At 42.1% G+C, this 12,928-nt stretch overlaps 1 pseudogene; it reads right to left on the bottom strand.

The window, feature by feature from the left end:
* Nucleotides 1–2,922: 2,922 nt before the first annotated feature.
* LOC103547711 (histo-blood group ABO system transferase 2 pseudogene) lies at nucleotides 2,923–4,498 on the bottom strand (annotated as a pseudogene).
* Nucleotides 4,499–12,928: the final 8,430 nt, after the last annotated feature.

Below are 12,928 nucleotides of genomic sequence, written 5' to 3'. Positions count from 1 at the left end.
ACCTTGTTATTGCTCTGCCTTTAGCCAGGTGTCTGAGCACACAGTAGGCATTCAACGAACACTTGCTACGATGTCATGAGTGAAGCCCATGGGATCATCATCTAATGTTCCTGTCAGAACTGTCCCTGATAAAGCAAGAGCAGAGGATAGGCACCCACTCATCCCCCAAAAGAATTGTATCAATGCAAAACAACCGAAACTTCTTCACCCACTCCCTACTCAATGCTTCCTGAGATCTTAACGTGACTTTGACATCACAGAGCAATGACAAATGTATGCAGAAAGTTGCACCCACTTTCTTAAAATATCAAAACAGCCCCATAAGAAACATAGTAAATGCAAATCCTCCCAGACAGAGTCTACATGCTAAACACATGAGTCAGTGCATGTAGATTCTCAATGGAGGCTCGTGCAGACAGCTAAGTAAACCAAGCTTTACAAAAGCAACCCAAGAAATATGACGTGTGAAGCCCAACATGAGAAACCAGAAATGACAGACACAGCAGCCATGTTCCTTTGCAGCTGAGTTGAGGGGTCAGAGATGGGCATGAGGCCTCTGGTGGGACGGGGCTGAACAGTGTGAGGCCAGCTCTGGGAGGCCCTAACCCTTAAGGCAGGGCTGTGGGCAGAACCGGACTGGGACGGGGAGACCTGGATGGCAGGTTCTCTTCTGCTCCCTCAGCTGGCGGTTAGGCCTCTGCGAGCCCCACGTGGATATTTTAATTTTGCATTAGGGAGAAAATACCTTCTTAAATTGCTCTTATGCAAAAATGGTTGCTCAGCAGTGACACAGAAAAACACGCAACTTAGAATTGGAGACTAAAAGCTGGAAAAGGGCCCTAAAATTATAAATATTTACCAACCATGGAAGAGAAATAAAGATTGTAATGGGTGACTTCTCTCTCTCCTGTATATGAGAGAAAAAAAGCAGCGGCAAGAAAATGGAGGATTTCAGGCTCTTGCTGAAAAGCAGCAAAATCATTTCTAAGTAAAAGAGACAGGTTTACATGACAATTAGGAACTTCCTATTATCATCTAGAATTTTTATTCTGTTCTAGGGAGCTGGCAAGTCCCTAAGTAAGTAAATTGATAAATTGAACGTGGGACCGAGGCAATCAGCTGGCAGGTGGAGGGAAGAGTAGGGGGACCTGCTTTGCTCCCGGTGCACAGATGACGATGCTTTGGGATGAAGAAGCCAAGTGCCAGGACAGAGGGCCTCGACCTAGCATCACATTCCTCCCCGCCCGCACACTAAAGGGACCTCTTACCTTCTACAACTCGCTTTCAATTTCTGAAAGAGGAAGCAGTTTGGCTTAAAGCTGAAGGCTTTTACCTACTGATAGGGAAGCAATATTTGCAAATCATATAGCCGATAGGGGGTTAATAGCCAAAATATATAAGGAAAATATATAAGAAATATATAACTCAGTAGCAAAAAACCAAACAATCCAATTAAAAAATGGGCAGAGGATCTGAGCAGACATTTTTCCAAAGTAGATATACAATGGTCAACAGGCACATAAAAGATGCTCAACACCTCATCATCAGGGAATGCAAATCAAAACCACAATAAGATGTCATCTCACGCCAGTCAGGATGCCTGTTATCAAAAGGACAAAAGATAGCAAATGTCGCGAGGATGTGGAGAAAAGGGAACCCATGTGCACTGTCAGTGGGAATGTAAATTGGTGCAGCTACTATGGAAAACAGAATGAAAGTTTCTCAAAAAATTAAAAACAGAATTACCACATGATCCAGCAGTTCTCCTTCTGGGTATTTACCTGAAGAAAACAAAAACACTAATTCAAAAAGCTATTTGCACCCGGGAGTTCACTGCAGCTTTATTTACAACAGCCAAGATATGGAAACAACATAAATGTCCATTGACAGATGAATGGACAAAGAAAATGTGGTGTATATGCCCACACGCGTGCGCACGCACACACACACACACACACACACACACACACACACAGAGGAATATTATTCAACCCTAAAAAAGAATGAAATCTTGCTATTTGCAGCAACATGAACGACCCTGGAGGGCATTATGCTAAGTGAAAGAAGTCAGACAGAAAAGACAAATACCATACAATCTCATCTACATGTGGAACCTTAAACACAAAACAAGACAAACAAACAAAGAACAGCAAAAAAACAGCCTCACAGATACAAAGAACAGATTGGTGGGTGCCAAGGCGGGGGAGTGTTGAGGGGATGGGGAAGTGGGCAAAATGGGTGAAAAGGGTCAAAAGGTACGAACTTCCGGCTATAAAACATTTAAGTCCTGGGGATGTGACATACAGTGTGGTACTGTAGTTAATAATACTGCGTCGCATATTTGAAAGTTGCTAAGAGAGTAGATCTTAAAGTCCTCACCATTAAAAAATATTTCTGTAACTATGTATGGTGACGGATGTTAACTCGAGTTATTGTGGGGATCATGTCCCAATGTATACAAGTATTGAATCATTATGTTGTACACCTGAAACTAATAAATGTTATAAGTCAATTATACCTCAATACAAAATTGCCCAAAAAAGCTGAAGACTTTTGTGCATGGGCCTGGCCGAGGGCTGAGGCAGGCCCTTGTGCGCCTGTGCGTCACAGGAGGCAGGAGACTGTGTCCCAAGCCCTCCTTCCTTGTTCTGGAAAAGATCTCCTCTCTGATCCCTCCTTTGTCAGGACAGGCTGACACCGCCCTCCTCCTCCACCCTGAGGGTGTCAGGAGCACAAGGTGAGAAGCTAAAGGTGGTGGCAACTCTGGGAACTTGCGCCTGAACCCAGGATTCAGGCCAGCCTAAAGGTGTGTGTGTTTGGTGGTGGCAGGAGGATGGCGGTGGGAAGGATGCTGGGCCTGACTAAGTGTGGGGAGGCGGACCTAGGCCGTGACCGGACAGAAAAGGAAGCAGAGTTATACCCTTTCTGCTAAAACTGGTTTTAATGAAGGCTAGCATGGCAGGAGGCAGACTCAGCTAGCTGAGCATCGCCCTCTCTGAGCCCTTCCTGGAAGCTTTGCTCACCACTGTCACTCTTGGAAACTGTTCCCCAAGACGTTCAATCTAATCCGGGTTACAATTCTGAGCAAGCGGTTCACTTGTTCTGCCCCCCAATAACCCAGTAGCTGCTTATTCCACATGTACTCAGGGGAGAGGACCTTGGAGGGTTTGTGGTAAAGCAGGTATTTGTTCAGGTGACTCTCCTCAAGCCACACGGCATCGATGTCACTGTTTTTGTCGACCATCATCGCCTGGTAGCAGGCCTTGGTGAGCCTGTGAACCTCTGGCACGGACCCCCCAAATAAGGCCCCCGTGTAATAAAAGTCCCCCTCATCTTCAGGAATCTGGGCTTGTGACTGAGGCCGCCGTTCATAGGGGAAGTTGTTCCGACTCAGCCCATAGAAGCCAGGATGGAGGGTGCCGAACAAGGAGGCGAGGATCTCCACGCCCACGTGCTCAGTAAACTTCATTTTCCCATCTGCACACACAAGGTAATCCACCTCCCGGTGGAAACGCTGCTCAGAAAAATTGCTGATCACCTCCATGCGGTGCAGGAAGATGTCCCGCCAGCTGGAATAGCTCTGGACCTTGAGGATGACCATCTGCCTTCCGTTTTGGAGGGGAATGCGAGGAACATGGTCAGGGCGGTCAGTGAAAATGTAGTAGTTTACCTTGTAACCCACCATGAAGTGCCTCTCTGCGGTCTCCAGGAGCTGCTTCAGGTAGATAATGTTTTTCTTTACAGCAAACACGGTCAATCCAATGGTGGTGTTCTGGAGCCGGAACCACTCATTCAGGATGTCAATATTGAAAGTTCCCTCCCAGATGATGGGAGCCAGCCAAGGAGTCACGAGAAGGACGTCTTCCCTAGGGAGTGCTAGCACTTGTGGCTGGGGATACACCATCCTTGGTAAATTTACATCTTGTAGGTCATGGCGTTCTCTAACAGCCACGCTTGCCCCAGCCTGGATGTTTTCTAGCTTCCGGGCTCTCGGTTTCAGGTAACAATAGCCAAAGAAGGCCAAGGCAAGAGCTATTAGGAGAAGAAAGGTCACTCTACGAAGTGAGCAGCACCTTTGTGTCTCAGCCAATATTGGCAGTAGCTGGGCCATACCTGCACGATCAAAGGATGCCACCTCTTGTCTCCTTTACGATATGAGGGTACTCGTCTCGCCTAGCTCCACCCTCAGTGGTGTCCTTGAGGCAGGGTGAGGCTAAACCCCTGACCCTAAAGCGCCCACACCCCCACTCCCTGCTCACTACTCTAGCAGCCCAGGCTCCCTGGAGGCCTGACCCTGGCAGAAGGGGGCACCTGGGCACGGGGGCATTCTGGCATGCCCTGCAGGGAAAGACAGGATCTAAACAGACCTGGTGCTGTCAGAGTAACGCAGTGCAGGCCTTAGTCAACAGACAGCTAGAACTGAAGGACCAGCCTGCAGGAGAGCAGTCAGGACTCTGGAAATGGGCTCAGGGGACTGGCTTGAGGGAGGCCACTGAACAGGTCAAGGACAGAGATTGTGATGAAAGCAGGGCAGGGCAGCAGCCACCAGGGAGTCTAACCAGAGGTTCGGGGCTGGTACTCGGGCCTTCCCTTGACACTTACTAGCAGTGTGCTAAGCACTGGGTTTCCTGAGAAACCCATAGGGTCAAGATCAGACTCTCTTCAAGATCACATCCATCAAGGCTAATGTGGGCCATCCTTCAGGATCCCTGATTTGGGAGCCATGGTGGAGGGGACAGAAGATCTACAGATCAAGGATTGTTTTCCTTCATTCCCTTAATTCCCCCCAAATCCCATGACTATTAACTTTTCAGGTACCAAGTCTTACACTGTTGTTAGGAATCGGCTGCTAAGGTTAATGCGCATTATCTCATTTAATCCTTACAAGTCTGGAGGATAAATGCTACTTTATCCTCATTGTACAAATGGAGAAACAGGCTCAGAGAGACGCGTGACTGGTCCATGCCCCATGGCTAGCTGTAAGTGCTCCAACCAACCCAGCGGCCAGGCTCCAGATTGTCTTGCGCTCTCACTCTCTGTCTCACCTGTGCCTTCTTTGAAGTTTCCTTTGTTGAGTTCTTTTTAGTCAGATTCTTTTGATTTTCTCCCTTAGGCTTCACATGTCAGCTGTCCCTAGGACAGAGGCCTCGAGATAGTGAAGATAGGTTGGGCCCCTGCCCTTTGCTGACTCAGGGCTTATGTGTTGTCGTTTGGTACACCTCCTCCCTCTGATGTCCTAAGCAATTATTAGAGTATAGAAATGCAACTGATTTTTGTAAATTGGTTTTGTACCCTGCAAATTTGCAGTAGTTGTTGATTATTTCTAATAGTATTCTTATCACCAAAAGTTCAGTCTCTGATCCCAATGCCAATCCAAATAACAAGAACAGAATCTTGGGTGAAAAAGGAAAGGCTTTACTTTGCCAGGTAGAGGGAGAAAAGCAAGGGCTAGTGCCTCAAAAATTGCTAACTCCTTGTTAAGAAATGGGTAGGGTTTTTATTTGGGATTTTAGGTAGGGGAGGGGGACCATGGCCTTCTTGGTCGGCATTTTCCCATTTGCCTGTGTCTGGGGCTGCTTCCAGCAGAGGAGACAAAGGATTTCTCAGATGAGTGTCCTTGGCTGTTTACCTCCATGGTGAAGGTAGACTCTGACATCAGGAAGCCAAGGAGTTGGGCCTGGGAAGCTTCGGTTTCTTGATGTTCTGTGGACATTAGTTTCTCTGTAAAAGAACTTCAAGGTCCTGGGATTAGCCACAACTTTAGTGGGAGCCCAGCATGAGGCCATCTGGACCTTAACAATTTGTAACTTCTATTTGATTGCAAAGCTCATGGAGTCAGAGGTTAAAGAAACAAACATTTACATGTGAGTGTAACCAGAGACCCAGGGAACTGGGAATGTGTGCTTTTAGTTTTAACCCATATATGCTGGGTTCACAGTAGGGGAACCAATGTCAGGACTGATATTAACTAAGAGCTGGTAACATTATGATGGATTCTTTAGGGTTTTCTATATAGAAAAACATGTTGTCTGTAAATAGCAAGAGTTTCACGTCTTTATTGCCAATTTGGATACCATTGATTTCTTTTTCTTGCCTAATTGCTCTGGCCAAAACCTCCAATACTATGTTGAATAAGAGTGGTGAGAGTGGGCACCCTTGTCTTGTTCCTGTTCTCAGAGGGATGGCTTTCAGTTTCCCCACTGAGTATGATGTTGGCTGTGGGTTTGTCATATATGGCCTTTATTATGTGAAGGTACTTTTGTTCTATACCCATTTTATTGAGAGGTTTTTAAAATTATAATGGATGTTGGATCTTGTCAAATGCTTTCTCTGCATCTATTGGGACGATCATGTGGCTTTTATTCCTCATTTTGTGAATGTGGTGTATCACATGTATTGATTTGCAGATGTTGAACCATCCCTGTGTCCCTGGTATAAATCCCACTTGACCGTGGTGTATGATCCTTTTAATGTATTGCTCTGTTTGTTTTGCCAATGTTTTGTTGAGGATTTTTGCATCTGTGTACATCAGCAATATTCGTCTGTAATTTTCCTTCTTTGTGCTGTCCTTGTCTGGCTTTGAGATCAGGGTGATATTGGCCTCATAAAATGTGTCAGGAAGTGTTCCATCTTCTTCAATTTTTTTGGAATAGTTTGAGAAAGATAGATATTAAATCTTCTTTGAATGTTTGGTAGAATTCTCCAGAGAAGCCATCTGGTCCTGCACTTTTATTTTTGGGGAGGTTTTTGATTACTGTTTCAATCTCTTTACTTGTTATTGGTCTATTGAGATTCTCTATTTTTTCTTGCTTCAGCTTTGGGAGGTTGTATGAGTCTAAGAATTTATCCATTTCTTCTAGGTTATCCAACTTGATGGCATATAGTTTTTCACAGTATTCTCTTATAATCCTTTGTGTTTCTGTGGTAGCTGTTGTAATTTCTCCTCTTTCATTTCTAATTTTATTTATTTGAGGCTTCTCTCTTTTTTCTTAGTGAGTCTGGCTAAGGGTTTTTCAATTTTTTTATCTTCTCAAAGAACCATCTTAGTTTCATTGATCTTTTCTACTGTTACTTTGGTTTCAACTTCATTTATTTCTATTTTGATTTTTATTTCCCTCCTTCTGCCGACTTTGGCCTTTGTTTGTTCTTTTTATAATTCTTTTAGATGTAGTTTAAGATTGCTTGTTTGAGATTGTTGTTTGTTTGTTAAGGTGGGCCTGTATGAATTGCCTTCTTAGGACCACTTTTGCTGCATCCCATCCCGTATGGTGTATTTTCATTTGTCTCCAGATATTTTTGATTTCTCCTTTAATTTCTTCAATGATACCTTGGTTGTTCAGTACCATGTTGTTTAGTCTCCATATATTTGTCATTTTCCCAGCTTTTTTCTTGTAGTTGATTTCTAGTTTCATACCATTGTGGTTGGAAAAGATCCTTGATATGATTTCAGTCTTCTTAAATTTATTGAGTTTTGCCTTGTTTCCCAACATATAGTCTGTCTTTGAGAATGTCCCATGTGCACTTGAGAAGAATGTGTATTCTGCTATTTTTGGGTGGACTGTTCTATGTGTGTCTATTAAGTCCATCTGGTCTAGTTTTTTGTTTAAATCCACTATTGCCTTGTTGACTTTCTGTCTGGATGATCTATCCATTGACGTAAGTGGGGTGTTAAGGTCCCTAATATTATAATGTTGTTGTTAATATCTCTTTTTAGGTTTGTTAATAGTTGCTTTATGTATTGGGAGCATATATAAGTGTTATGTCTTCTTGGTGGAATGTCCCTTTTATCATTATATACTGTCCCTCTTTGTCTCTCATTGCCTTTTTTACCATGAAGTCTCCTTTGTCTAAGTATGGCAACACCTGCTTAGCTTGGAGTATCATCTTCCATCCCTTCACTCTGAGCCTGTGTTTGTCTTTAGAGTTGAGATATGTTTCCTGGAGGCAGCATATTGTCGGGTCTTGTTTTTTAATCCATCCACCCACTCCGTGTCTTTTGATTTGAGAATTCAATCCACTTAACATTTAGAGCAATTATTGATATATGAGGGCTAACGGCAGCCATTTTATCACTTGTTTTCCAGTTGTTCTGTATTTTCCTTGTTTCTCGTCCCATGTACTTTGGACTTCTAATTCAGTTTGGTAGTTCTCTATGGTGGTTGTCTCAGTTTTCTCTTTATTTACCATTTGTGTCTTTGTTCTAATTGTTTAGTGGTAACTGTGAGTTTTGTATAAAAGATCTTGTAGGTGGGATAGTCCATTTTCTGATAGCCTCTTATTTCCTTAGTCTAAGCAGGTTCTATCCCTTTCCTCTGCCCCCTTCTAAGTTATTGTTGTCACAACTTATTCCATTTTGTGTTGTGACTTTGTGGTTAAAATGATGAGATTATAGTTATTTTTGATGTTTTCCTTCCCATTATCTTTTTTTTCTTTAAAGATTGGCACCTGAGCTAACAGCTGTTGCCAATCTTTTTCTTTTTTTTATTTTTTTATTCTTCTCCCCAGAGGCCCCAGTACATAGTTGTGTATTCTAGCTGTGAGTGCCTCTGGTTGTGCTATGTGGGATGCCACCTCAGTATGGCTTGATGAACGTTGCCATGTCTGTGCCCAGGATCCAAACCAGTGAAACCCCGGGCTGCTGAAGCAGAGCATGCAAAGTTAAACACTCGGCCATGGGGCCAGCCCCGCCTTCCCTTTATCTTTAATGTTATAATCAAGTGTTCGCTAACCTGCAATTTTCTGATTTTGCCTGCCTATTTATCTCCTTGCTCAAAACTTTGTAAACCTTTCTTTTTTTTTTTTTTTCAGGTATGAGGGGCTTTTTGATCATTTCTTGTAGGGGGGCAGTCATGTGGCAATGAACTCCCTCAGCTTTTGTTCATCTGGGACAGTTTTTATTTCTCCATAATATCTGAAGGATATTTTCTCTGCATAGAGTATTCTTGGCTGAAAGTTTCTGTCTTTCAGAATTTTGAAAATATCATTCCACTCTCTCCTTGCTTGTAAGGTTTCTACTGAGAAATCCACTGAAAGCCTGATAAGGGTCACTTTGTAAGTTATTTTCTTCTGCTTTGCTGCCCTTAATATTTTTTGTTTGTCGTTGACTTTTCCAGTGTTGCTACTATATGCCTTAGAGAAGGTCTTTTTTACATTGATGTAATCAGGAGTTCTATTAGCTTCTTTTACTTGTAATTTCAGCTGCTTCCCCAGTTTTGGGAAGTTCTCAGCTATTATTTCTTTGAACAAGCTTTCTGCTCCTTTCTCCCTCTCTTCTTCCTCTTGAATACCTGTAATCCTTGTGCTGCATTTTCTAATTCAGTTGGATATTTCTCAGAGAATTTCTTTATTTCTTTTTAGTCTTAGTTCTCTCTCCTCCTCCATCTGGAGCATTTACATATTTCTGCCCTGCAAATTGATGATTCTGTCCTCCATACTATCAGCTTTGTTATTCAAGTACCCCATTTTTTTATCTCATTCATTGTGGTTTTCATCTCCAACTTTTCTAATTGCTTTTTCATTATAGTGTCAATCTCTTTTGTGAAGAATTCCCTCTGTTCATTAATTTTATTCCTGATTTCAAAGAACTGTTTTTCTGAATTTTCTTGTAACTCATTCAGGTTTTTTTTTATGATAGCTATTTTGAATTCTCTGTCATTTAGATTGTACATTTCTGTGCCCTCAGGATTGATTTCTTGGTGCTTGTTGTTTTCCTTCTGGTCTGGAGTATTAATATACTCTCACATATTATTTGATGTGGTAGATTTGTGCCTTCACATATGGGTAGTATCTGGTTGCAGATTCCACCCAGTCAGGACATGTGTATTCTGAGCCTGCTGCAATCCCTGGCATGTGGGCCTTCCTTTGGAATCTATGCTGACAGGGCCCATCTGCAATTGCCCACTTAAAGCAGCTGCTTTACTAATGTATGTGCAGGTGCTCTGGTGGGGGTCCCTTGCTCTGCCTGACTGGTCAAGCTGGTGTGTTGGGCAGAGGGACGTGTGCTTTCTTTTGTGTGCCTGATCCTGGGGGCCTTCTCACTCTGCCCTCACTGTCTGCCTTCCTGGGGTGTTGGCTTGATAAAAACACCCCCACAATAGCTTAGCCTCCTCTGTGTGAAGCTTTTCCATGGCTGGGAGGCAAATGGAGAATGAAGGCATTCCCATAGAAAGCCACCCCTCCCTGCCTCCTCTCAGAGCTGTGTGCAGTCCCACGCACTAGGTCACTGCTGGGGAATGAGAGGAGATCCCCTTACCTCCTTCTGCTTCCTCCTGGGGGTTCCAGCACCTCCACCTTCAGACGTGTGGCTGCGTGGGTCTTTCAGACATCTATCTTGTTGTGTGAATGTCCTCAGTTGTTTAGGAATGTCCTTTTCATTATATCTTAGGGAGGAGAGTCTAAGGGAAGAGCTCACTCTGCCATCGTGCTGGCGTCACTCTTACTACTGCCACTGTATCTTTTGTTTTCTGGTTGTTTGTATCTCCACTGTTTCTTTTTCTCTGCATTTCTGTTTACCTTTTTAGGTTACTGGTTTTCTATGGTGACTTTCTCAGTTTCCCCTTTTTTATGTTTTGTGTCTTTGCTTTAGATTTTTGTTTCGTTGTTACCATGAGGTTTGTATAAAATGCATCATAGATAAATAGTCCCATTTCTGCTGATAGAAACTTATCTCCCTTTGCCTAACCAGGTTCTATCATTTTACTCCTCCCTTTTTATATTTTTATTGTCACAAATTACCCTTTTTTTTTTTTTTTTTTTTTTTTTAGATTTTATTTTTTCCTTTTTCTCCCCAAAGCCCCCCCGGTACATAGTTGTGTATTCTTCGTTGTGGGTTCCTCTAGTTGTGGCATGTGGGACGCTGCCTCAGCGTGGTCTGACGAGCAGTGCCATGTCCGCGCCCAGGATTCGAACCGACGAAACACTGGGCCGCCGGCAGCGGAGCGCGCGAACTTAACCACTCGGCCACGGGGCCAGCCCCCACAAATTACCCTTTTTATGCTGTAAATTTGTTACCAAATTATAGTAGCTATAGTTATTTTTAATGCTTTTTTATTTTAACCTTTATGCTATAATTAACTCCCTATTCTAAAATAGAGTTAAAATTTTCTGATTCTATTTATGACCATATTCAAAGTTCTTTGTACTTTCATCTTTTCATTTCAGGTAGAAAAGCTCCTTTTAACATTTCTTATAGGACAGGTCTAGTGGTGGTGAACTCCCTCAGCATTTGTTTGTCTGGGAAAGCCTTTATTTCTCTTTTGCATCAGCAGGATAACTTTACTGGATAAAGTATTCTTGGCTGGCAATTGATATTTTTCAATATTCTGAATATGTCATTCTACTCTCTCCTGGTCTCTAGACATATGTTGAGAAATCTGTTGATGGTCTAATGGGAGTTCCTTTGTAGGTTACTTTCTTTTTTCCCTGGCTGCCTTTAAGATTCTTTCATTATCCTAGACTTTTGACAGCTTCATTACAGTGTGTGGAGAGGGTCCTTTGCATTGAGATAGTAAGATCTATTAGCTTCGTGGACTTGTATGTCTAGTCTTTCCCCCAGGTTTGGGAAGTTCTCAGCTATTCTTTCTTTCTTTTTTTATTGAGATAACATTGGTTTATAACACTATATAAATTTTAGGTGTACATCATTATATTTTCACCTATGTATACACTACATTGTGTTCATGCCAAAAGTCCAGTTTCCATCCATCACCATACAAATGTCCCCATTTATCCCTTTCACCCTCCTGCTACCCCTCTTCCCTCTGGTAAGCACAATCTGTTTTCTGTATCTATGTGTTGTTGATGTTATTATTTTTTTTATCTTCTACATGAGTGAAATCATATGGTATTTGTTTTTATCCATCTGATTTATTTTGGTTAGCATAATACTTACTTTCAAGGTCCATCTATGTTGTCACAAATGGAAAGATTTCATCCTTGTTTATAGCCAAGTAGCATTTCATTGTGTGTATATATATATACCACATCTCTTTTATCTATTCATCCATCAATGGGCACTTAAGTTGATTCCAAGTCTTGGCTACTGTAAATGCTGCAATGAATATAGTGGTGCATATGTCTTTTCAAATTAGTGTTTTTGTCTTCTTTGGATAAATACTCTGAAGTGGAATAGCTGGATCATATGGTATTTCTATTTTTAATTTTTTGAGGAATCTCCACACTGTTTTACAGAGTGGCTGTACCAATTTAAATTCCTACCAGCAGTGTAGGAGGGTTCCCTTTTTGTCCACATCTTCTCCAACACTTGCTATTTCTTGTCTTTTTAATAATCACCATTCTCACAAGTGTGAGGTGATATCTCATTGTGTTTTTGACTTGCATTTCCCTAATAATTACTTATGTGCAACATCTTTTCATATGCCCGTTGGCTATCTATATATCCTTTTTGGGAAAATGTTCAGATCCTCTGCTCGTTTTTTAATTGGGTTGTGTTTTTGCTGTTGAGTTGTATGATTTCTTTATATATTTTGGATATTAACCCCTTATTGGATATATGATTTGCAAATGTCTTCTCCCATTTGATAGGTTGTCTTTTTGCCATGCAGAAATTTTTTAGTTTGATGTAGTCCCTTTTTTTGCTTTTTTCTTTTGTTTCTCTTGCATAAGGCGACAAATTCAAAAGGACGTTTTTAAGACCAATGTCAAAGAGCATACTGCCTACATTTTCTTCAAGGAGCTTTGTGGTTCCAGGTATTACATTCAAGTCCTTAATCCATTTTGAGATAATTTTTGTGTATGGTGCAAGATAATGGTCTACCTTCATATTTTGCATGTGACTGTCCAGTTTTCCCAAAACCATTTATTGAAGAGACTTTCCTTTTTCCATTTTATGTTCTTGAGTCCTTTGTCAAAAATTAGCTGTCCATAGATGTGTGGTTTTACTTCTAGGCTCTCAACTCTGTTCCACTGA

The sequence above is a fragment of the Equus przewalskii genome, chromosome 9 (genome assembly GCF_037783145.1).
Source record: "Equus przewalskii isolate Varuska chromosome 9, EquPr2, whole genome shotgun sequence".
NCBI classification, from domain to species: Eukaryota; Metazoa; Chordata; class Mammalia; order Perissodactyla; family Equidae; genus Equus; species Equus przewalskii.
This window is presented reverse-complemented; position numbering and strand designations above follow the sequence as displayed.